At 45.1% G+C, this 23809-nt stretch overlaps 1 protein-coding gene across 2 annotated transcripts in view; it reads right to left on the minus strand.

Annotated features, from left to right (window-relative positions):
- LOC133355636 (cAMP-dependent protein kinase type II-alpha regulatory subunit-like) overlaps positions 1-23809 on the minus strand; it is a 99015-nt gene that overhangs the window by 59142 nt on the left and 16064 nt on the right. The window lies entirely within an intron of this gene.

Here is a 23809-nt window from a genome sequence, read left to right on the forward strand (position 1 = left end):
CGCACAGTTCGGATGAGTTAGCGTTGTTCACAGTTTTTACTGGGGGCTTGGCTCACGGCCCAAAAATAGGGGCCCACGGACTCACCCACTCCCTCCCCCCCACCGCCCCCCCTTTGCCCCCCACCACTTAGGCAGAACGCGTGATGGCCAGGAAATTAGATTTCTCCCTGGTGCAGCACACGGGGCGGCGGAAACACGATGAGAACAGGGGATGAGGAGGGGCAGGGCGGCCTTCGAGCGAGGCCGCCCAGTTCAATCACCGGGCGTTTACAAGGTCGTGGCGAGACGGAGCGTTCTGTGCGTGGCCTTGTTGGGGATTTTCACTGGCGCCATTCCGGCCCAGTTAACCGCTAATGCGCAACATTGCCCTGACAGGGTTTTACGAGGACTACGTATGTTTGCGATTACCTTTTCACATGTATCATTGTTTGTTTACACAACGGTGATATAGTCAACCTATGTCTGTTTGTTTAATATTCAATGTTTCCATAGCTTAGTTTTGTCATTTGCATTGTGGTCAATCTGGAGGTGATCTGCCCAAGTCGATTTTCACTGCTGGAATTTAACCTTTACTTTGATTTCACATTGATTTATGGTTTGTGAAATATTTTCTATTCTTTTTGTTTTTTGCGCTGATGTCAATTTACTTCATTGCTGTACTTTATTTGATTTGTTTTCCTTTTGCCATTTTGGTGTCCCAGGTCACTCTTTCAATTTAAACTTATCCTGATATCTTGAGCTCTCACCTTATTAAACAGAATAAACTAGGAACGACACTTGTCCAATCTACTGCTATCTGCCGTAAACTAATATTAACCCTCTATTGCAAATGGAAAAAAATTTGTCAAGACAGAAGGGTGCATGCATGCATGCAGGCTCAAAACAAAGACGAGCAGTGATGACAAAAGCAACACGTGATTTCGAGACAGCAAATGGCACAATTGTGACCACCGCATCGATCCTCACATCGTGCCCTGCATGATTCGTGACATCAGCACACTGCATGCACGATGCACACAGCCTTGTTTCGGACCACCAGCTCAACAGAGTCAAACTTGTGTCAATTTTACTTTAGATAGCAGCAGGATAATGAGAACACTAAAACAAGTTTAATCCCTGTTAGGAATAATAATTACACAAAGGCCATTTGGACATGTGTACCGGACAATGAAGGATGCAGTTAGTAACTTTCCATTGTATAAAAAAATAATAAGGCCCTTCTGTTTCTCCAGACAAAATTCTGCCCTGAAGGTAACCTACGCGACAGAGAGCTTGAATGGGACGCGTCTCTCCTATTGTGGAGATCCTGGGATGTCTCACGGCTGCTTCTGTCGCCAAGTGTGCCACGTGGGCCAGAAAGATATCATCCCAATGGGGCTTGGGTGAAGCTCGCAGGCTGCTGTGAAATCCGGGGCTCGGCTCACGAACCGGACTGCGAGGCTACCGAGTGGCCGTTGGAATGCCGAACAAGCATCCTAGGAAAGAGCGACTTGTTGACTCAAGGCAACGGTAAGGCGACCGATATAGAAAAAATTATTTTAATGATTCGCGGATTGAAATTTATTTTCATGTTCGTGTTACATGCATTTGGTCGTGTGTGTGAGAATCAAATGTTGTTCGAGTGATATCTTGAAGGGGGTTAGTGCACTGTGCCCAGGACCGGTTAAGATATCACTCGCCACTGATGTTAGCCGCCCTCTCAAAAACACATTGTTATATTTATAACATACAATCAATTAATACAGTACATTTACAATGATTTATTAACGTTACTCAAATTAAATCAAGGCTGTCGGACTGAGATGAGAGAAGGTTCAAATTGGGTCTCAGCTGCCTGTGTTTAAGCTGGGATCAAAAGGGTGACCATCACCAGACTCGTAGCGCAGCGTGCCAACCACCTGGCGAGCCATCGAACAAAGATGGTCACCGCAGCGCGTGCTTTCAGATGCCGCTTCTGCGTCCGTCTGCAATGCTCTTTCTTCCGATATTAGGAAACCGCCGGAGCTATGCACTTTTAAATCTAGATTTTAAATGATTTCCTTAGAACTGCTTTTTGTGTTTAGTTTGTTCTCCTTTCCCCGCACCTCCGATCAGCACGGTTGGCTATGTACGGTGCGTAAGAAGTTCAACGTATGAACAAACGTACCGTGCTACCACTCCACCCCACCGTTCACCAACGTCCAATCGTCCACCCCTTTCAGTAATTTCATTCACTGTGGGAGCCGTTTTTACTGGAGATCAGCACGCGGGGAATGTGAAATGTTCCCCGAAGAGCTGGGCCGTAAGGGGGGGACACGAGGGATTAGATAGGAGGGCTGCAGTCCGCTCCCATCCCACACGGTCTTGTAAATTACCCGGCGAGAGGCCCGCGTACAGTGAAACCACAACAACCCACAAAAAACACTCCCTCTTACCCACTCGTTTGCTTTACTTATTTATTTCTATTATTGTTTTAACTCGGTGTAACGTATAGTCAAACCCAGTGCCAATCCACTGCTGGATGGCGGACTGTCCACGCCAAGGTCACTAGGGTTATTACAGTCTAATTTATAGAGGATGCTCATTGTTGTTTTTTTGTCGAGTTTGCATCCAAGAAAAAATCAGCGATTCTCATACTCACGAATCGCTTCATCGCCGTGAACGCAAGAACCGATTTCAATAAGGGGAATCCTTTCAAGCCTGGTAATGTGAAGCAATATGATGCGCACAGCTTAACCACAGTTCAGGAAATTAGGGTCTGCTCTCATGCACAGAACTTTAAGATTACACGTACATACAGCCCTGCCGATCTACCGCTGGATGAAGATCTCTCCGCACCATACGGATAATGGGAGTTAAATGACCATGCTCGCTGGTCAGTGAAAGTTGGTGAAAGTGAGGGCAGCATAGATTTGGGAGCACTGAAGTAGATTACAACAATGCCTTTGGCGACATTGCCCTCCGCTACCATTGGCACGCATCAGTCTACAGCAACCTATTTGTGCACGGAAGTCACCCAACCGCAACCAGTACGCAGGCTCAAACCTGCTTAGCTCTTCCAATTCTAAAGTTTTTCAATGCATCATGTATCATGAGATTCAGAATCAACGTGAATCAGTGCATCATTAAACCCCTTGCTAACTACATTATTTTCTTTCCCAGTCGTTTGAACAATGTTTGTGTTTCAGAAAATATTAGGCCCGCTGAGATTCAGTCGCTGGCGTAACTTGGCCTGTCGTAGACAAAACGTATATCTCAAGTTAATGCCGCTCCCAGTAAAAGAAAGCTTTTGATGTGGTTTAGGCAAACATCCTTTCTCTTAACCGCAGATATAACAATTGCGGTGTATGGGTTTAAACGACAGAGTGAAGTGTGGAGAATAGCCACCTTGTACACCGCCAGACTTTGACAGGACCCTAATTAATACCTCCGTGTTAACATTTGCTTTAATAACTACCACGGAAAAAATCACTCTAAATATCGAACATTTGCGCTAATTGCAGACTAGTGGCATAGTTTTACGTAATTTACATTAAAAGTTAGTCGTTTATTTTTCTCTCTTTCTTATAAAACCCCCAGAATGTTTTTCCTACCAGTTTAAACGATGTAATGAGTCATCAATTAGTGTTGATTATTAAAGCTTCAAATGAGTTAAAGCATGAGCTTAAGAATCAATATTGAATCAATGCATCATTAAACCTCGAATACTAAGAAAACTATTTCTGCTGGCGATGAATTCACTGCTATATTTAATAACGAAATCGACTCTTGAATGGAATCGCGATAATCCATCGTCGAGTGGAGGTCAATATTTGTTAACACTCCGAGCATTACTGTACATGTAATGGCGCTTTTGTCTGTCCACTGCTGGATGAGGGCCTCCCCATGACGTGCAGGTCCACGGGTGGGAGAGGGGTTATTTCACCATACTTCACCGCAGCTCGGTGAAGATGGGGGAGCACAGACGCACAGTCACCCGCCGTGTCAGTGAACAGAAGTTCAAGTGAACAGATGATAGGGACATAACCATTTAACGACTCACTGACTGACATTGATTCTTGCCTTCATGGAACATGCATCGAGCAAGTGGTGCTTATAAGAATACAATTTTCCGCCTATGCATAGTAGTGTAGCGTCGGGAATGCACATGGTATGCCGTCCCTATATACACTTACCTGCAGTTGCGGGAACAGGCCCATAGGGGGTGCCACCCTGAGCTTGGGAAGGTCAGGGAGAGCCAGACCATTAAGGGGCCAGGTTCTCCCCCCCCCCCAGACCCCAGGTGAGGGGTTGGGGGGTTCTTCCAGAGTCCCCTGGAAAGTTCCAGAGAGGGGGCGGTACCGGGGGCGGAGAGTCCCCGGGAGGTGTATAAAAGGGGCACCCGCAAGCACAGCTCGGGGCAGTGTTCCGAAGACCAAAAAGGAAGACCAACCTAGCTAGGGTCCTGGGACCCCAGGACCCGACGTCCTTGTAAGGGGCGGAGACGAGCTCGGACCAGTGGTTAGGAACCGTACCTTGGCTGGGTCGGGTCAGTTAGCCTCCCCTAGAGCAAAGATAGCCAGAGTGCTGAGAGCCAGGTTAACTCAGTGTGAGGGCACGCTAGCCCGGAGGCTGTACCTCCATAGATAGTGGGAGTTAAGGGGAGTCTTGTTAAAGTTTATAAAAAAAACCGTGTTGCCTCTAAGACAACGTCTCCAGTCTCAACTGACCTCTGCTGCCCACAACGTAGCCCATAGTTGTCACTGTACTGCTGCTGTAATAGGACTAATGCAAGTTCAAACATAATGAATTCATTGGAGGGGGCTGGGCCAGCTCAGTGCTGTAATGTTATGCCCCTTTGAGCACCGAGCCAGGTATTGCTGAGATCCTATGTCTGGATCTCAGACTCTCTCCTGAGATTAGGCAAGGTTTCTCATGTGTAGCATGTCGCATGCGTTACCAATTCCCCCTCCCCAACCCTCCGATTCAATGAAATGCCACAATTCAAATTACAAACCGATTTGGAAATAAATATCTATTGCAGTGTTTGTTCCATCCGTCCCATTTATATTATCTAGTTTTTGTCTTCATTTTTAGACTTGATTACCATAAAAACCATCACCGAGCATTTCGACTCTCCTTCAGGAGGATCCTGCAACTCCTCTTGCAGCATCGGAATCAGAATCTGCATTTATCCCGGAGAAATCCAATGAGCTATGAGGCTCTTTTTACAGATGTCAAGTAGGGGCGGGTCAGAATAAAGAATACACCTCTAGATATAAGGGGGTGACGTTGCTACGTGTAATACCAATTGAGTAATTTCCACGTATAGTTTTTTTAGCACCAGGATGTTCGCCCAATAACAGTTACATTAAATATATATTAGCTAAGATTAGCTAAGGGGGGAAGGGAAGCAGAGAACTCGGAGGAAACTCAAGCAAAACAGAGGGAGAAGATATAAACTCTGCACAGAAACGTGCTCGAGTGAGGATTCAAACCCAGGCTCTTCTTGCTGTGAAACAAGTGTTACTACTACGCGACCGTGTCACTCGCAGTGTCTGTCCTGTTGCGATGGCAATGTTTGCTTCATTCATATACTTTCTACGTGGCCTATCTCTACTGGAGTGGTGGTGCATTGCTTAGCACACTGTACTAATTAACCCAGCCACCCAACTTGAATTCCCGTCCACAAGTAACATAATTTACAAGTGATATCATAATCGGTGCACAGCCTCCCCTAGGTCAACTCGGTGTTACATGAGTACCTGGTGCGGTGTGTGTATATATCAGCACTGGCTAGACCAAGGTGGCCGATCGTACATGGCTCTGGCCACAACCATCCCCCTCGTGCACCGTGCCGCCCTTCTTTGTGGGTGAACTCTAGCACAGCACTGGCCCCAAAAGCCTTTGACTTTGTGTTTTTTTCTTCACATTTGCACTCTCTGTGCATGTTAATATCTTTAGTCTCATGCACTCTATCATGATCTATTTCAGTTTTATCCTAAAAAGGGAAAAAATTATGCATAGAACATAATCGATTCTCAAGTATAATTTCAGGGCTACATTTGACGCAGTTATCTGGCCTGACCACCTGAATGTGAAATTATAGTCGTTGCTCTGCATCTATATCAACCATACAAGAGAAGAAGTGCTTGTATCGAAAGTCTACGAAATTAATGTCAAATAATTTAATCATAAATACCTGATGGTAAAGTTGATTTAACAACACGCAACTATGCGCACTGCAGAGTACAAAACCTCTCGCCTTGTGCAACGCTGTACATCTTTGTGTGTTGTAAAATGTTTGCTTTCTGGCTGGCACTAGTCCTCCTGTCGGGATGACTTTCTCATCATTTACATATTTGCGCCTCATAGGTTGACGGCGACTGGCGTGGGGAAAGGGGAATAGCAGATCGTATACATTGTTTTGCACCTACTGCATAAAGGATTAGCCCCATATTGACAATTCATTTGGCAGAGAGCCAGAAATGCAAACTGCTTGCTCAGCTGCACAGCTGAAGGACGGTGGAGGTTGTGTTGAGGAGATAGATCCTTCTCACCCACCCCTTCCCCGCCACCAACCTTCCCACCAATGCTTCCAGACTGTGCTATCAACATCGCGAGATGAGACGAATCATCTACACTCGCAGGGAAGTGCAAGCCCCCTCGTGCCGAGAGAATAGCCCACAGATGTGGATATTGCAGAGCTACCTCTGAGATCCCCTTCAAGTGATCTCTGATCCCCACGGTAAGGGGCAGCGCTTTCCCCACCCCCAAGAGTAGTGTTTTGCCACGTGACAGGCAAACCAATATTTAAACTCTCAAAGCTCGAATTTGCCACAATTACATGCAGATTTAACCACATTTTACATAATGATTTTGTGGGCTATCATTGGTGACTGGGTTCAGACCACTGACTAACTACACCACCTTAGAATCTAGTTTAATAACAGACAGCTGCATGCATGAGAACTCAGGATCTCAGCCATAATGGCTCTCAGCTTTGACCTCTGGAGTCACCCGGTCACCTTCTGATAAGAAAAATCCCTTAAGGATGTCAGGCAAATGCTTGAGGAGTGGAGCTGATCACAATTGCAATGTGCAGCTCTGCTAATATTGTGACATCTGTCGCTTTCGGCAATTTCGAAAGTTATTCTATGCTAGTTAATTTTACAACCCTTTGTCAATTCACAGGTGGCATGAAGGTTTTCCCAAGCTGTGTCGATCACAGAAGCTGTTTGACCACACTGAATCATGTGGGTCAGTGGAGAAGTGGATAGCACACTGTGCCATGAACCCAGCCACATGAGTACAATTCTTGGCTGTGGAAAACATCAGTGGCGAATTATATCTTCACCAGTCCTAAACCCCATACCCCTCATCCTTCCCCAACCAGCACTAACCAGCAGAGTGAAGTATGGTCGGTCAACCTCAGTGACCAACACAGCATGGGCAGGCCTTCATCCAGAGGATTCACAAAGGGCTGTATATTATTCATCACGATCATCATTTGGATCCTTGAATAATAAATAATACCATAATCATCATTATCAAGCATGTTCAATCAACTGCAGGATGGAAAGCTCCCCAAGATGTCATCTCTCACGGTCTTGCGATGCAGAAATACGTCCCAACACCTGCACATGAGCTGATGTCACTGCTTCGCCCCCACAGTGGATGTCCCCTCTAGCATATTCCCTCCTTTGGCTGCAATTTTAACAGCTGACATTTTCATAATCATCTGACAATCCTGTACTCGGAGCTAAAAGTAACCAGATTTTTTTACGTCCTAAAATGTCAAGATAATAAGTATTGTTAGTTTTTTTTTATATTCTCTAGGATTTAAAGGATATTCCATTGAAGAAATGACAATAGGAGCACAAGCTGAAGGCGAGCAATTTTAAATGAAGCGCGTCAGTCTTCTGTATTCGTTACTCCACCTCTTCGGTATCGCTATCCATTATTATGATTATGTATTCCGAACTTCTTTTGAAATTAAAATTCAACTCGATATACTTTTTTATATTTATTTATGCACGGAAAACACGGTCTAGCCAGTTATCCAGCTGGTTTCGGGGGCTACGCCCCGTAACAACTAACAATAAAAGTTTTGATGGAGTGGTGAGGAGCCCAGCCAGCAGTCAGCAAGCAAAATGGAAGCATGGATTATTTTAACGGTAGTGTGACAACTCAACCCAAGCCTACGTAAAACTGTGTTAAGCCAAGCTTTTAGTTTTAACGTTGCTGCCTTACCACAACACCCGACCGCAGAGGTTAAAGAGAGAGAGGGAAATAGAGTAGGGGAGAAGGGTCCGGTAGGGGGGGGGGGGAGGTCAGCCCTAGGTGGGCCGCAGGCTCACAAAGCGTGGAAATGCGGGCCCTGAGCCCCGCTGCCGGTTCTGGGGTCATTCCTGTGGGCAGACTGAGCGTGGCCCCAAGTGATAATGGACACGAGGCCTTGTAGAGGACTCTGCACAAGGGCCCAAATTGATTATTCAGCACACAGTGGGTGCATTAGGGAAGAAACCCAGAGGCAGCAGAGCGTGGAGTAAGTAATTAAGCCACCATGCTGGCAGAACGGGCACGGTCTGCAACATTGTGGGAGCAAAACCAGTATCTGAAAGTTCATTGCAACCCAGGTAAAAAAACAACCCAAGCACACGCACACAATATTGAATATATTAAACCTAGCTGAGACAATGTGATAAATATAATCAGCGGTGTTCTAAAACAGAAACAAATGTTGTTTCTGAATGGGGTCTCGCCTGACCACAGGCAGTTAAAAAGATCAATGGTAAAAGCATGAAATAAGACATCTTTAATTCAACCAACCAATTCCTGTGATCTGGCACTTTGAAGACTAGGATTGATGCATTACGTAGATATTTGTGAAACAAATAATTCCACTGGGTTGCGAGGTAGCCAGGAGATAGTGGCACGGCAAGCGGGTTTCATGAACCCGTCTGTGTGGACCTTTGAGTGCTGTCCCCTTTGTATGTGCAGTGGGTTGCATCTGGTTTTCTGTTTTCCTCCCACATGCAAAGTTAATGTTAAAAAGGAATTATTCCAATTCAGCATTCTCCTGAAATAAAGATGAGCAACACTCCGGAAGGGTTTCTGAAGAAATTAATTACTATTATGATTCATAAATGGGTTTTTTGGGGTTAGGTCGTTCAAATAATGTGTGTCGCAACCCCCACCTCCACCCGACACAGCAAATTAATAAAAGTGTCACGATAATCCAACGTGCCACATTCATCACTGCTTCAGCAGCACCACCGGTGTTATTGTTGGAGAGTAATCTCGCAAGATTTAAATGGGTAACGACGATTAGTTGGAGAATATATCCAGCATCCTCAAGTTGCTAACTGGAGCTTAGTCCTTTTGAAATCTCAGATCTCGAGAGTAATAAATGTGGCACGATCGATTCACGTGACACTTTTTTATGAATCAACTATGTCAGGTGGGGGAGGGTTTACAACACATTCTTTTTGTTGACACGAACCAACCCAAATATTTTTTTCAAGAATCATAAAATTTCTCGTGAAAGACTACGTATAAAATTGACTTCAAACATTATTATTCATATATTCACAAGTTGCACACCAATTAATCCATCTCCCTGTCATTCGCGCACAAAGCAGTGGCCGCATGTTCTGCGTTCATTTCCATAACGAGGGCTTAACACGACGTCTCTGTCATTATTTGTGAAAAAAAACAGCGGCCACCTCCTTCCTCCCTCGCTTTGTCGTCGTTGGACGAGCGGCTGCAGACAACGCAAGTATCCGGCGATCTGAATTAAAATTAACATCGCGTCTCCAAGACAACCGTGCGAGGATAATCCGTTACATTGGACCACGTCGAATGTGGCCTGTCCACTTTGCGCTGATACAAAACCGATGAGAGCTGCTCCTGTCGATATGTGTGGTTGCACAAACCACTAGAATTGTCAAAGATAAAGTGCAATTGTTAAAAAGGTGCACTCATAATCATCATCAGCCATGTTTAACCCACTGCTGGGTGTCTCTCACGCTCCTGCAATGGAACAACCAATTTGGCTCTTGCATGTCATCTAATTGTATTTCTCCATCTCCACGGAAGCCATGCTCTCAGGCATATTCCCAACCTTTGGCTGCAACTCCGTCAATAAGTCTCTGGTGACGTTGCCCTGCCAAAGTCAGCTTGTTTTTCTGAAGAGTCAACATAACGTCTCGAACTTGTGTGTTCTCCAATGCATGGGTTCACTCTTTCCGTCTCTCAATGTAATTCCAAACACGTACCTCTCCATGCTTTCTTGCGTACTTCTCCCCTGCCAACGCAGGTATTACACATCGATTACAAGCTTTCATCTTTAAGCAGGTAAGTTGCTTTCCATTACTATGTTCAGTTTTCACAAAAGTGCTCTCCAACCTTCATCCATCCACCTTTTCATTTCATCACATTGCCAGATGGTGGTAGACCAAATTGTGGACTCCGTCTGATCCATTTGTACGGGATAGATTGTTGCCTCCATCCACGTGTGTGAGGTTTCTCCAAGTGTTCCGGTTTTCTCCCACATGTAAACACTCATTACTCTATCAATTATACCTGAATATGAAGAGGATTCCACTTCCATCTGGGACCGCTTGCCCCCAATGCCCAAAGATCTGCAGATCCAGAATTGGACTGCTCAGCCAACCTCAAGAGCCACAACCAAACCTGATGGATGTCATCCTCGAACCCTGAGGAAATGGCGATGATTATGACTACATAGAAGACCACAGAGCTCAGGGGGATTTTTATCACTGGCAATGCCTGGCTGCTACCTTCCCGCAAGTCTGTGGTTCTTCGTGCCTCCGAGTCACGTTCTCTCTCTCTCTATGAAAGCGACTGAATGTGCAGCACGTGAACAAAAGTTGAAATTATTACTGTTAATTTGATCGCGGTCAACCTTCAATAGTTGCCCTGGTTACACACACTCAGCTGTGTTTTCTAGCCCTGTTGCTCCTACAGATTCCTTCAGCTGTTTAGCGAACTTATTTATTACCTTTGTATGCTCATTTCAATCTTGAGCCCCATCACATGTGCAGCAGAGAAAATGGGAGACATTTGAAGCAAGCTGGACTTCGTTCTCAAGGACCAAGCCCCAGGGACACTCTCCCGAAATCGGCCGAGACGAGGATCACAGAGGAGACGGAGTGTAAGGGATCGGCTCATGCGGAGCAGCAAGACGGACTGTGGCGTGGCAGGACCATGTGGACATAGTGACAATGTGGGGAGACCTTCATACAGCAGTGGCTAGATCATGCCATAAGATAATGATTTAGCATTGAACCACACATGGTCAGCATACTCGACTTGGAATCCAGAGATCACCAGTTCAAAACACTGGGCACGTTTCCAAAACCTCCCCGCATCTATCCACCCAGCAGTATGTAATGGGCATGCCACAGTCAATCGGCTGGCCACGTGTGGTGGAAAAATTGTGGGTATACTACTCCCACCACTTCTGAGATATCTGGCCAATGTGGAGAAAACGAGGCCAGGAGTACGCTCTGGAAAAGCTCTCCACAGCTCCTCTAAGCCAGGGGTGAGGAACGTCCAGCCCGCGGGCCGTATGAGGTCCGCAAAATCATTTGGTCTGGCCCTGCCAAGGCAACCGCAGGCGGGACTCGAAATTCAATAAATCTAGGAGCAAACCTGGAAAGCAGTTACTGAGTAGCAGTTCCAGCCATCGCATTAGGGGCGAGTTAATTAAATGTTTGACCAAATATAACGGGCTAATTTTTAAGTTGTTCATTTTGTATGGCCCGTGAATGATGTTATAAATATCCAAATGGCCCTTGGCAGAATAAACGCTCCCCTCCCCTGCTCTAAAAGAAAGCTCATTCCGGTAGCAGTGGCATGGGCAAGCAATTGCAGGGCTGCACCTTGAATATTTTTTACCTTCACCGCCGCGATTTGAGGGAAATGAGCGTGCTATCGGTTTGACGTACGGGTGGGTAGGGCCGCGCCCTGTGAGAGATCACATGCGTCTGCATGGTGGGGTGGGAGTGGGGGGGGCGCTGTGCTGCCACTGGGGAGGATAATTATTTTTGCGAGTGGGGAAATTGTCGTAATTTGCCTTCTCGTCCGCTGGGGGGGGGGGGGGGGAACAGATTCAATCGAAGCAGGCGAACGGATGAAGAAACAAACGCACGCGAAGCACGTATCCCAGCGACGCGTTGCGATCCCAATTTGCTTGCGCGCAGACTACAGCGACGAATGCGATGTTAATAAAAAATAATAATTTAATTACTTGGGTGTCTTTGCCCCACCCGCCGCCCTCCCCCCCGGTTTACTCTAATTGTACCCTCGGCACTTTGTCATGAGATGATTAATTTGATTTGGTACGGTTTTAGAATGGTGCGACCTCCCCTGCTGTGAGTTAAAGAGCAGCAATAAAAAAAATCCTTAAAAGCACGAGATATATTCACTATATAAAACATCCGTCAATTAGGAATGGTTATCCCAAAGGTCAAGAGGTTATTGTGACCAATCCTTTTGCCAACACATTTGGTTGTTAACCTCTTCCTATTTCGAGACTGCAAGTTGCAGGGTGGTCCCGCTCACTGCTGAATCTCGGAATGAGCAAGCAGTTCAGCGTTTATTTTATTTAAAAACTAAACGAAAAAACTATATTTTTTACCAGGTAAGGCCCACTGAGCTCTATAACTTTTTTTTAGAAGCGACCTGGGAAAAAATGATAACTCAATGAAGTGGCTTAGGTGGAAATTTATAGCAGCTAAATACTCTAAATGCATGTTGATTCTAAATGTGGAGGGAAAAACCGGAGGACCAAAAGAAAAATCCACGCGACCACGAAGAGAACAAGCAAACTCCAAATATACAGGAGTGAGGCTGGGGATCGAACCCACGACCTCATATATACCAAACGAGGTAGTTAACATCTCACCACCATGGTGCCCTAGAGAGGCATAGCGCAGTTGTTTTTAAAGATATTGTACTCACTGCAGATAGTTGTAGCGACACGACTACACTCTTTGATAGCTGGCGCCAAACTGTGCCACGCCCTCCCGCATGGTCTTGTGGGAGCCTCGGTATCATTAAAGTAATTTTATTAAGTTATTTTACTTTAATTTTTCTTCCAGTTGAGTTCCAATGACATACGTGCACGTCATGGGAACAGGAAAGGGTTAATGCCTTCGTTCTGTCAGGTACTGTAGATCTTGAAGGGTGAGCACCAAACATTCAAGGATCGTTCTTACAATCCACACAACCATCTTGCTTTAGGTCTTCTGGGTGCCACTCCACTGCCCAGCTCAGGAACCTGATCTTCTTCACCCTGCACACGTATCCTACCCACTGCAGCCTCCTATATTCCTAACCTCCAAGTTTCTTACCATATCCTCCTTCTGTCTTAATTCCTAGCACTGTCCGCAGGCACCTTTATTCAAAGGCCACTAATCTATGCCAACGAGTTCAAGAAATCAAAGCATGTTAAGAAGCCACAGTAGCCAAGTGGAATCAGATCTGTCAGAATAAATGACTGCACAATTGATGACTATACCCTTAAGAATATTTACTACAAGAACTGGCAAGCTACTTATACCAGTAGCAAAAAGCCAAAGCATTCATCAATAACACTGTGGCCTTAAGAGAAAAAATATTTCATGCAATTGCTCTTCTTCATAGCATGAGCTGTGTACTATGAAGAAGGGCCATTCCCCAAAACATTGCCTATTATACATTTTTATTACCAGTAATACAGGCTTGGATTACACTGTGGCTTTTCACCCAGTGTCTCGGCGTGACCTAACTATTCCCCCTAACACGGTCATTCCGCATAGGTGCTCTCGTCGACGGGAAGAAACTCTGGTGGCTTGTTTGCAATAGTGGGACACGGTGTTCATGGGACATTTATTTACACTCTCGACAAGTAATATTCACGTAAAAAATCACAGCAGTGGCATGAAGAGATCTGGGTAGCCAATAAATGTGCAAAACGCACATCGTCGTCGGAAAGAGGGTTGTTGAAGCCTGCGTTAAACAGCAAAACTGACAGCAACTATATTTAATCAACAATATTGCATGAAAACTGTCCTGTTTAGCGTCACAGAAGATAACCAACAGCACCATCGTGGCAAATATAACTAACACTAATAACTAAACTAGCAGACAAAACGCCTCCTTTCAACTATGAACATCTGGTAGTTCACCCGCATTGGTTAAAGAAAGCCTGACTCTGCTGATGCAACACTGAATGTCGAAACAGCTCCAGACTTTTGCTTCCATTCAACCAATTTTTTGTAACTGTTATGCACTCCTAGAAGGCTGTGCGGCTCATGGGCTGTATACAAATAAAAATACCTTTATTTTTCATGTGGAGGAATGGGCATGTATATTCTCCACGACTGACACAGTGTAGGGAGTGAGGTCATCATCTAACAGTGGATTGACAAAAGGCTGTCATAATTTTTTTACTTATTTTGTGGCAGTGCAGATTTGGGAAGGATAAAAATATAATTACTGAATTATCTGGGAAAGCCACACTGAGTCAAGGGAACCTTTTTCAGGAGGGTCCTGCATTCCTTTTTTATTTTAAAGATGTTTTCAAGCAATTAATTATGGGTGTTTATTATACAAGTGGGAGGAAATCAGAACACCCAAACAAAACCCACACACGTGCGAAAGAAAACACTATCCCTGTACAGATGGAAGCAGATGGCAATTAGTCCACTTGTTGCACTGCGTTTTCCTGGCGAACAAGGGTATGGCTCCTCGACACCCATGGGAAGGGAGTTTCACAACGTTTGTGCGATCCACAAATCCTCGCCTCCATAGTGTGGGATTACAAGCATGAGCCACCACTGCCCGGGAAGGAGGCGTACTATCGTCTGCTTGTTTATGGTGCTACTAATTAACGGCAACCTGATAGAGACTTGCAGTGCAGTTTCAGGTGGTTTCATAACCATGACACCTTGGATCCCCTGCATGGGGCTATGTGCAGCAATTACAAAACATAAAGTGGAGCCTCTCTCCGTGGGGTGATTCACACTTACAGCTCTGATAGCTACCCAGGGACCCCAGAGGAGTGCCTGAAAAACGTTGTATTCTCTGCCAGGCAGTAAGTAATCTCTCTCTCTCATGGATTACATGGGTCAAATAAAAAAAGGTTAAAGTGATTTCCTACTCAGAATGACCATGTTTACGAACCCCGACGCAAGTGTTGGAAATTTCACATTCCTAAGGGAGGGGTGAGTCTTCCGGAGGGTAACTTCTGTTGACGTCACCATAAAGTGGAACTTATTGTATGGACAAGGGAGCGATGCTTCGGTAGAATTGAGAACCAAACTAGGATTTGAAATTGCATCTTCCAAATTGTGAGCCGCTCGCTCTACCGTTGGGCCATCTGACTCACCGATGGAACAGGCTCTTGTTGTGTGTGGTTAGTAAGCACAACATGATGCTCAGATCACAATTAACGAGTCAAACCTAAGGTGGCGTTATATAATTGTGTCATCGCGCAAGTGGATTATTTACGGGCTTATGTTACGAAACATCTTCACCGTCCAAAGCCATAAAGCCCTGATTTAGCAAGCTGCCTTGTTTCACCCCGCGAAAAAGTAATTAAACCATTTTAGTCAAATCAGCGTGTGGGCAACGTCAGTTCAAAAAATGCTGGCAAGTTTATTAAATCCCACCCTGCCACCTCTGTCCACCCAGCAGGTCGCGCGTGGTGGCATAAAGTGTGGGAACCAAGACCGCTTCCAATACATCTGGCCAACGTGGCAGAGTAGGCCAAAACACTCTCTTGAGAGCTGTGTGCAGTGCAGGCTCTTCCGCCAGCAGTGGGCTTGAGCAGGTACATTACTGGGCTGCAGCTCTACCTTTAAATCTACTACCTTTGCCCTCACCAAAACCATCCCAATCCAATTCCGCCTACGAGCAGAAGGACAAGCTCACGGGAGACTCTCACGCGAGCGAGGGGAGAAAAACGTGGGCCTGGGAACGCGCCGCCATGCGCACACAAACGCACGCGCACACAAACATGGGGCGGCGAGATTAATAATGCAGGGTTCACAAAATGCTTGGCCTAAGGGTGGCAGGCAACATCGCTCAGCGGGGCAGGGTCAAATTCTCGGCGGTCTTTTCTCTGCGCTCCAGTGCTAATGAAGTACAGTGGGGGCCGCTGCCGCATATGAACCCCTGCTGATGTAGGGTGCTGGAGGCTTGGCTTGAGCGGTAATCCCACCCAAAAAGAGCAATGCCCTTTCCCCGCTCTCATGTAGAAAAGGGCATTGCAGCATCAGCAATGCCTGCTGTTGTTGGTGCAGCACATCACCAGTGGGTAACGCTCATCGATGTCACCGACCCCCCCTCACTACAAAATAACTCCGAACGTGCCCGATTTCGCCAGAACTCAGTCGCTAAGCAGGGCTGAGCCTGGCTAGTATTCGGATGGGCTTGCCATCTTCATGTCTCTCTGTATCTATTGAGTCGTTGGTCTCCCTCCCATTTGTCTATCACTCTCGGTGTCTCTCTCCATCCCTTCTCTCTATCACTCTGTATCTCTGTATGTACCAAGGTGTCTGTTGTTGCACATTAGCTCTCACTGTGTGCCTCTTGGTGGCCATCTCTCCACATATCTCACTCAGGCCTCCCGTGGAAGCCCTGGAACTTTTGGTGCTGTTCTGGCTGCCCCCGGGGCTTGTTGTGGTTGGCGCTGGCCCCGCAATCTTGGTCCTGGGCTATGCCGTAGTGTTGCGCTCAGTCCTCTCTCTCATGTTTCCCTGCCCTGACCTCCCCCACCACCGCCACCCATCACCGGCTCGAATGTAGTGTTATTATTTAATTTTAGTTTTGTAAAGCAAGATGCGACTGCATTTAGATGCAATATCAATTCAAAGTTTTGTTGGTTTCTATCAATGTGCCTCCCACTATCTCTCTTGGTGTCTGTCTCCATGGTCCCCTACTCTGCAGCTGCCAAGCGCCCCATTTAGCATCAAAACTACTCTGCCACCCACCACCCATTTAGAGCTCGCAGACACCAAGACTCTGACCATCACAGCTGTACCAGCAACGGCGTTTACATTATAACCGCATATGTATGGCGCTCTGTTAATCCACTGCTGGATGAGGGACTCCCCATGCCATGTAGGGATTATGGGATTATTTGACTAATTCATAATTACATTTAGAGGTAGGATTATTAAGTCTTTTTATAGACTAAAAATCATAATAGACTAAAGCTTTGGTGTTCGATTACTTGGGCCGATAAAAAAGCAACCGCCTTCACATCCTGCCTCACCGAAGGCAGGAAATCCCCTACAAGCCATGCCCAGCGAGATGAGGCTGAAGATGCCGATAACATCGTCAAGCCCCACCCATCACCTCCCGTCAAGCGGCACACGTGGAAAAAGGTAGTTTTGTTCCAAACTATTTTTACGTTAGCCGTTTAGTCGACTAATGGAACCGATGACCGGTAAAGAAATCGATTACTTACAGTTGATAACACAAACACAACGTAGGATATACAGGGTACTGACACTGTACCTAAGGACACTGTTCCCTACTGAGCAGCACAGTGCGGCTATATGGCCAGCTTTACCAGCCAGGGCAACTCAGAGCCAGATACATCAAGGCAGAAATGTACTCATCAGTGTGCGTGTGGCGTGGACAGTATTGAACTCCGCAAGTCCACATTAGGGGACACACATTTGTAAAAGTCAGTGCAGGGGTAAAATAAATAAACCAATGGCGTTTTTTTTTTTTTTACAGGTTTTAAATTGACTGTGCACACAATTATCCAAAACGTCAGTGAAGACTACGAGTTGGAATTCAGTGACTATGCAAATGCACTGGATTACCATTGCTTCCATGCTATTACAATGCCCTTCATAAACTCAGGAAACCTTCAGCGAGTCTTGACACTGTTGTCAAGAGGGTCCCTGATACATTAGGATGCCAATTCCAATTCTTGAATGTATGGGCTCGGTCGAGGACACCGAAAAACATGGAGAAACCCCACCTAACCACAAAGGAGTAACAAAGTTCCACACAGATATATTCAAGCATCCACTGATGCCGCCAACGCGCAACATCGCAGCCAAAAGCCTCGAATACTGGGTATTCCCAGGCAGTCTCCATTCCAAAGTACTAAACTGGGCTCAGCCCCGTTAAGCTTCTGAGGACTATAAAGATTGGACACATAATTTGGTCTAAGGCCAAAATGTCATGCATCCACTTTGGTTTGTTTAAATTCTCTAGGAATGCATGCATCCTAGAAAACTGAGAGCTCGTGAAGTTCAACGATGCTGCTTTCCCTTGGAAGTGTAATTTTTGATGGACTTTTATTTCATCAGTGAAATATTCCTTGACAAATTGTGTGCTTCAACTGAAACACATTATCATCGGAACAAAATATCTGTAATATTCCGTTTTTAAATTGGATGCGAGTTCAGCCTCAACATATGTATCAGCACTGCGTCCATCACTAAACCGTGTTGTCAAAAACTGCTGAAATTATGAATTACTTTGTTAGAAGTTCTTATGAAACGAGTGTTTAACTCTGACCAACAGAAGAACAGAAAATCCAAACGTCAACGCAAAAGAACGTCTGTTTGTGTAACCGAGTCAAAACTCAAAGAGACCACAATGAGTCTGATTAGTATGAGCGACCAGGGGCATGAGTCTGCCAGCAGGGGGCGATGATTGCTGCTATGTATAGTCCCAATTGAGTAATGTGGGGTGTCAATTTTTTATTTGGCAAATAAAAAGAGAATGCTCGTGTGTAGCCGCACTGGGGTCCAAAGGCCAGAGGGACCTGAGAACCGGGCTCTGTAGTGGGGGCGGGGGATTATTTTGGACAACGGACCTCATTGAATTCCTTGCACCTGGTCCCATGCCAACAGCGCTACGCCACTAAATCAACACATCTTATAATGTGTCACGGAAGCACTTATAACATTCAAACGAATTGAGAAATACTTGACTTAAAGCTGTCGTGACTGCAGGAATTCATATTCTTTGGGTGTTTCGGTAAAGCCACGGAGATAGAAAAATAAAAGCAACACAAGCAATCGTCATCAGGTGGAAAAATATAGCGGGAGAGCTGCTGAAGCAGGATGTTATAGAGGTTTGAGATGGGTGTAGCCCAAGAGTAAGTGGGCGGGGCTAGAGATGGAATTTGCGTGTAAATGTAAGATCGGAGAGTTGATATTCCTCCACCACTACGATGTGGCCATTGTATTGTGACATAATTTTATGTACTATACTTAAATTCGTGATCTGATCCCATCTGTGAAGGATGTGATCTCTGAGACGCAATACCCTGGCGGTGTCTACAAACTAAGCTGTGTCTGCGGCATTAGTTACATTGGGGAAACTAAGCGACATATCTCGGACTGTTATTGTGAACATAAGGCAGATCTGAAACAGGGTAGGATCAATACCTCAGCCGTGAGTGATCATTGTTTTAACGCTGTGGGCACACACGCAATTGATTTTTCGAAAACGAAGGTACTCTGCAAACTCACTGGCTATTCAAGATTCGTTCACGAAGCCATCCAGATATATAAACACAGACACAATTTCAACCAAGAAGATGGGTACAAACTGAACCAGTTTAAGTCATAACTGGCTGTGATGTTTCCATCCTACCTGCCGATGTTAGCAGTTATTTCTGACTCTCTGAGTTACATTACCAGGTTAAATGTCTTTACATTAACAGGCTAAACGTGTCACTAACACAGCCACCGTTGCGGTGGTTGTTCTCTTACATTGACATGCTAATCTCTCACAATACAATGGCCACCTCCACAGCTTTGTTTTCCTCGATGTGGTGGCGCGCCCGGTTTTCTTACATTGACATGCTAATCTTACATTAACAGATTGACATGCTAATCTCTCACAATACAATGGCCACCTCCACAGCTTCGTAGTCGTGGAGGTATATCAGCTCTCCGATCTTACATTTACACGCAAATTCCATCTCTATCCCCGCCCACTTACCCTTGGGTTACACCCATCTCAAACCTCTATAACATCCTGCTTCAGCAGCTCTCCCACTATATTTTTTCACCTGATGACGATTGCTTGTGTTGCGATCAAAACGTGATTTTTTTTTATATCTACGTGGCTTTACCAAAAGACCCAAAGAATGAGAACTATTTATCCCTGTGGAGCTGGTTAAACAAAATAACATCCACATCATAGTCTCAACTTCCCCACTGTCCGTTAGCCATTCTAATCGTTGCCGAGAGAGCTCAATGAGCTACCTCATTCAACGTGATTTTGAGCTTTGCTATAAAAACACATAAACCATAATTTCGGTGACATTTACAATACTATTTGTACATCGTAATGTCGACTACTTCTGCCTAAACTCAAAAACAGATGCAGAACTCTGCAGGACTTCGTAACCAAGTGCAGAGAATATTTAAAACAAGTTACCGTTTATCAAATTAAGAAAATACAGCGAAACTGTTCTTTTCCCCTCTCCTATCACCTGGTATTCCTATTTTTCATGCCTCGAAAATGATCCATAAACAAAATATCTCACCCATACGTTCATCAATGTTTTGTGTTCCTATCATCTGCATTTATCCACGGATAAGAGGAATAACTCACAAGCAGCAGATGAGATTGGGCACTTTCTGGGCGATTTTGTTAGAGGAAACGTGTTGTGTTGAGCATTAACAAATGTTGTTCCCAACGAAATGGATATGCAACCATGTCACCCAGAGTCGTGTTTCTGTTGCGTGAACCCAAAAAAACCACGACTGCCCTTTTTCCCACCATCTCCAAAAACAAACATGGTTAATGTCACACCAGGGTGCACTCAACCTAGCCCCCCCCCCCACCCATGCACTGCATTTCATCAAAATGTACATTCGACTCAGGGGAAATGAGCTGGGAACTGCTGCTAAAAGATGCGATGACTGCGCAACAGGAAATGGAACAAAACAAATCTGCCCAAACACCGAGAAGAGAGTTTGACAACATGATCGACTTCAACATTTGCAACTGAAAACAAAGCATTTCTCACAATATTGTATGACGTAAAGACATCCAAGTGGTTCTGATAAAGTTACCAAATGTCCTGGAAAGGCCAGGACAGTCCTGGTTTTAGAAAGACTATCCCCGTCTCCCAAAGTGTTTGTGAACATGAGGAATTTCTCCCCGTTTGAAATGTTCTCGTCTCAAGCTCGACTCATAATTGTGGAAATTCCACATTACGATCGCACTTTTGGCGACATGGCATTCCTATGGTACTATTGGACATCTTTGAAAGGGCTTTATAGCTCATCGGATTCCTCTAGTAAAATTATTCTGATTCTGACATCGTTTAGAGGGGAGAAGCTTACGATCGAGTGCAATCCTGGTGGTGCTCAACTAATCACTTTATTTTTTCAGAGTGAATAAACTAAGTACCACTTTGTGGGAAGTCAACAAAGGTGTGTGACAGGTTGTGGTAAAATGGGTTTATGAAGGAGTTTAAAATCGGTGTGGAGATTACACTGTAACCTCAACGATAAGTACTATCTTCCACATACCTGCCATATGCATATGTCATGTATGTAAGCATGTATTATTTTCAAATACTCATGAATACAACTGGATAAATATCCAAAAGCACGATCTTTCTGAAAATGAGTCAGAGACTAAGTAAGGTTTTACTGGGTGAACAATTGTTGCAATTAATTTTTAAAATTAGTGCTAAGGGTCTTCGAGATTGGTGTTATCGAAAAGTCTGTGAGCTTGAACTCCTGTGCTCATGGAAACAAATCATCCTCTACTTGACCCACTTTCCATAAACGTGTCGATTTTAATTTTAGAATCTGTGCCAAATGCCACCAGGGTGACATACAAAACGAGAATCAAAACAACTCCCACTTGGGAAGTAGTAGGGCAGCTCTGGGGGCAAATGGTGTGTCCGGTCACTGACTCAGCACTGGGAACAATTCTCGGTTTAAATTCTGTGTTTCAGTCACCCATGATTTAGCCGGGATATCAATTGGTAGAGAGTTTATGGCCAACTTATTTTCCAGCCAGTTTGACAATCCACTGCTGGATGCACGGTATTTATGTTTAACTTCTTTCGCACCGTACGTAGCCAACCGTGCTAATCGGAGGTGCGGGGAAAGGACAACACTCGACACAAAAAGCTGTTTTAAAGAAATGATTTTCAATCTATATTTCAAGTTCAAAGTTCCAGTGGCTTCCGAATAGCGTCCCCACAGCTTCCACACCGCTGTGTCGATCATGGAGGTTGTTTCACCATACTTGACCATGCTAGGTCAATGCGTGTTGTGTGAATCAGGGCAGGGGGAAGGCAGGACCAATAATTTAAGTCGGGTTTCCGACTGAATAACACAACGTGCTAACCAGTGTGCCTATGCTCCACCCAAATGCCATAAGGTGTAAAACAACGTACTACATATTCCCTTGATTTGTTAAATACTGGCAGAGAATTTAAAATAATTGTTTTGACTGTGTCATGCACAAATGTCTCTGCAGCAGAGTATATTGGAAGATGTGCCTGATAGTGTTGGATAAGGAGTCAGTTGAAAGGGTCCTCAGATGTTCTGTGATATCACCTTCCAGAGACTGAATTCTAACAGAGCGATGTTACAATGTTTTTTTCTGAAAAAATTCCAAAGCTAAATATCTTCATCTCGTGATATGACGTAGACATAGCCATTCAAACGCTAATGGTAAAGGTGCAGCCCTGCAATTACTTTCTCACGCTAGTGTTGGCGGATAGCCCTCCACTTGAGGGAGCTCAAGGCCTACTCTTCCACGCTGGCCAGACACTTTGGAAGAGGCAAGAGTAGCCATAATTGACCCCGCCATACACCACCGAACTGTACCATTAAGGTGCCACAGTGGCGAGATGTTCACTCCCTCGCCTGGTATGCAGAAGCACGTGGGTTCGTTCCTAACCCTGACGCCTGCTGTGTATTTGGAGTTTGCGTGTCTCTTCTACCCGTTGTCGTTGGGATTATTCTCCTGGTCCTCTGGTTTTCCCTCTACATTTAGAAACATCTGTTTGGAGTATTTGGCTGCTATACATTTCTCAATGATAAACCACTTTGTAGAGCTATCATTTGTGGCAAGGTTGCTTCTGAAAAAGAGCTATATAGGTCAGTGGGCTTTAACAGCTAAAAAAACAAGTTTCGTTTTAAAATATGTGCGTCAAAAAATCCTCCCAAAAAACCTGAAAACGATTCCATAATATACTGTGGCCACTGGTAGTGCACAGCCAAGAAGCATTAATCATTTACAGAGCCTGGCCTGAGGGACGCAGGGGCTGGTATATTTAACTGAAGTATTTGCAATTGGGTTTAGTCAGGACCCTGAAGAGCAAAGTAATCTGGACCATCAGTCACAGCTGTGCCACTCAGTGGGGGAACTCAATCAATGGTATTGTGTGCCTTACTTGCAGGCCAGTAACAAAAAATAGGGCAATAGGCAAAGCAAGAAAGTGATGCCACTGAGTTCGGGGTCACCACAAAGGTTATACGAGTATCTTACTTTGGGGTGCTAATCAATTTTCGTTATTTTGACAAGACAGAATCAATTATGGGAGTTGAAAGGCCACAGATTTCATAATCTATTCCAGTTCGATTTTAGCAATTAACAAAATGACTGGGCATGCGCGAACCTTCAAACCACATCGTGTGTTCGAATGCGATGAGTGGCGTGACGACCCATTACGTACAAAGTGTGCCAAAAAATGACAGGCTTTGTCAGCCCACTGCCAGTTGAAGGCCTCAACATGCCGTGTCGGTCACAGGGCTCGCCTGAGTCCCACACTGACGCGAGTCAATGTATCGCATGAAAAGTAAAGTTATATTGTATTTTGTAT

This window comes from Lethenteron reissneri, chromosome 51 (genome assembly GCF_015708825.2).
Source record: "Lethenteron reissneri isolate LAM-NWPU_2019-01 chromosome 51, ASM1570882v1, whole genome shotgun sequence".
In the NCBI taxonomy this organism is placed as follows: Eukaryota; Metazoa; Chordata; class Hyperoartia; order Petromyzontiformes; family Petromyzontidae; genus Lethenteron; species Lethenteron reissneri.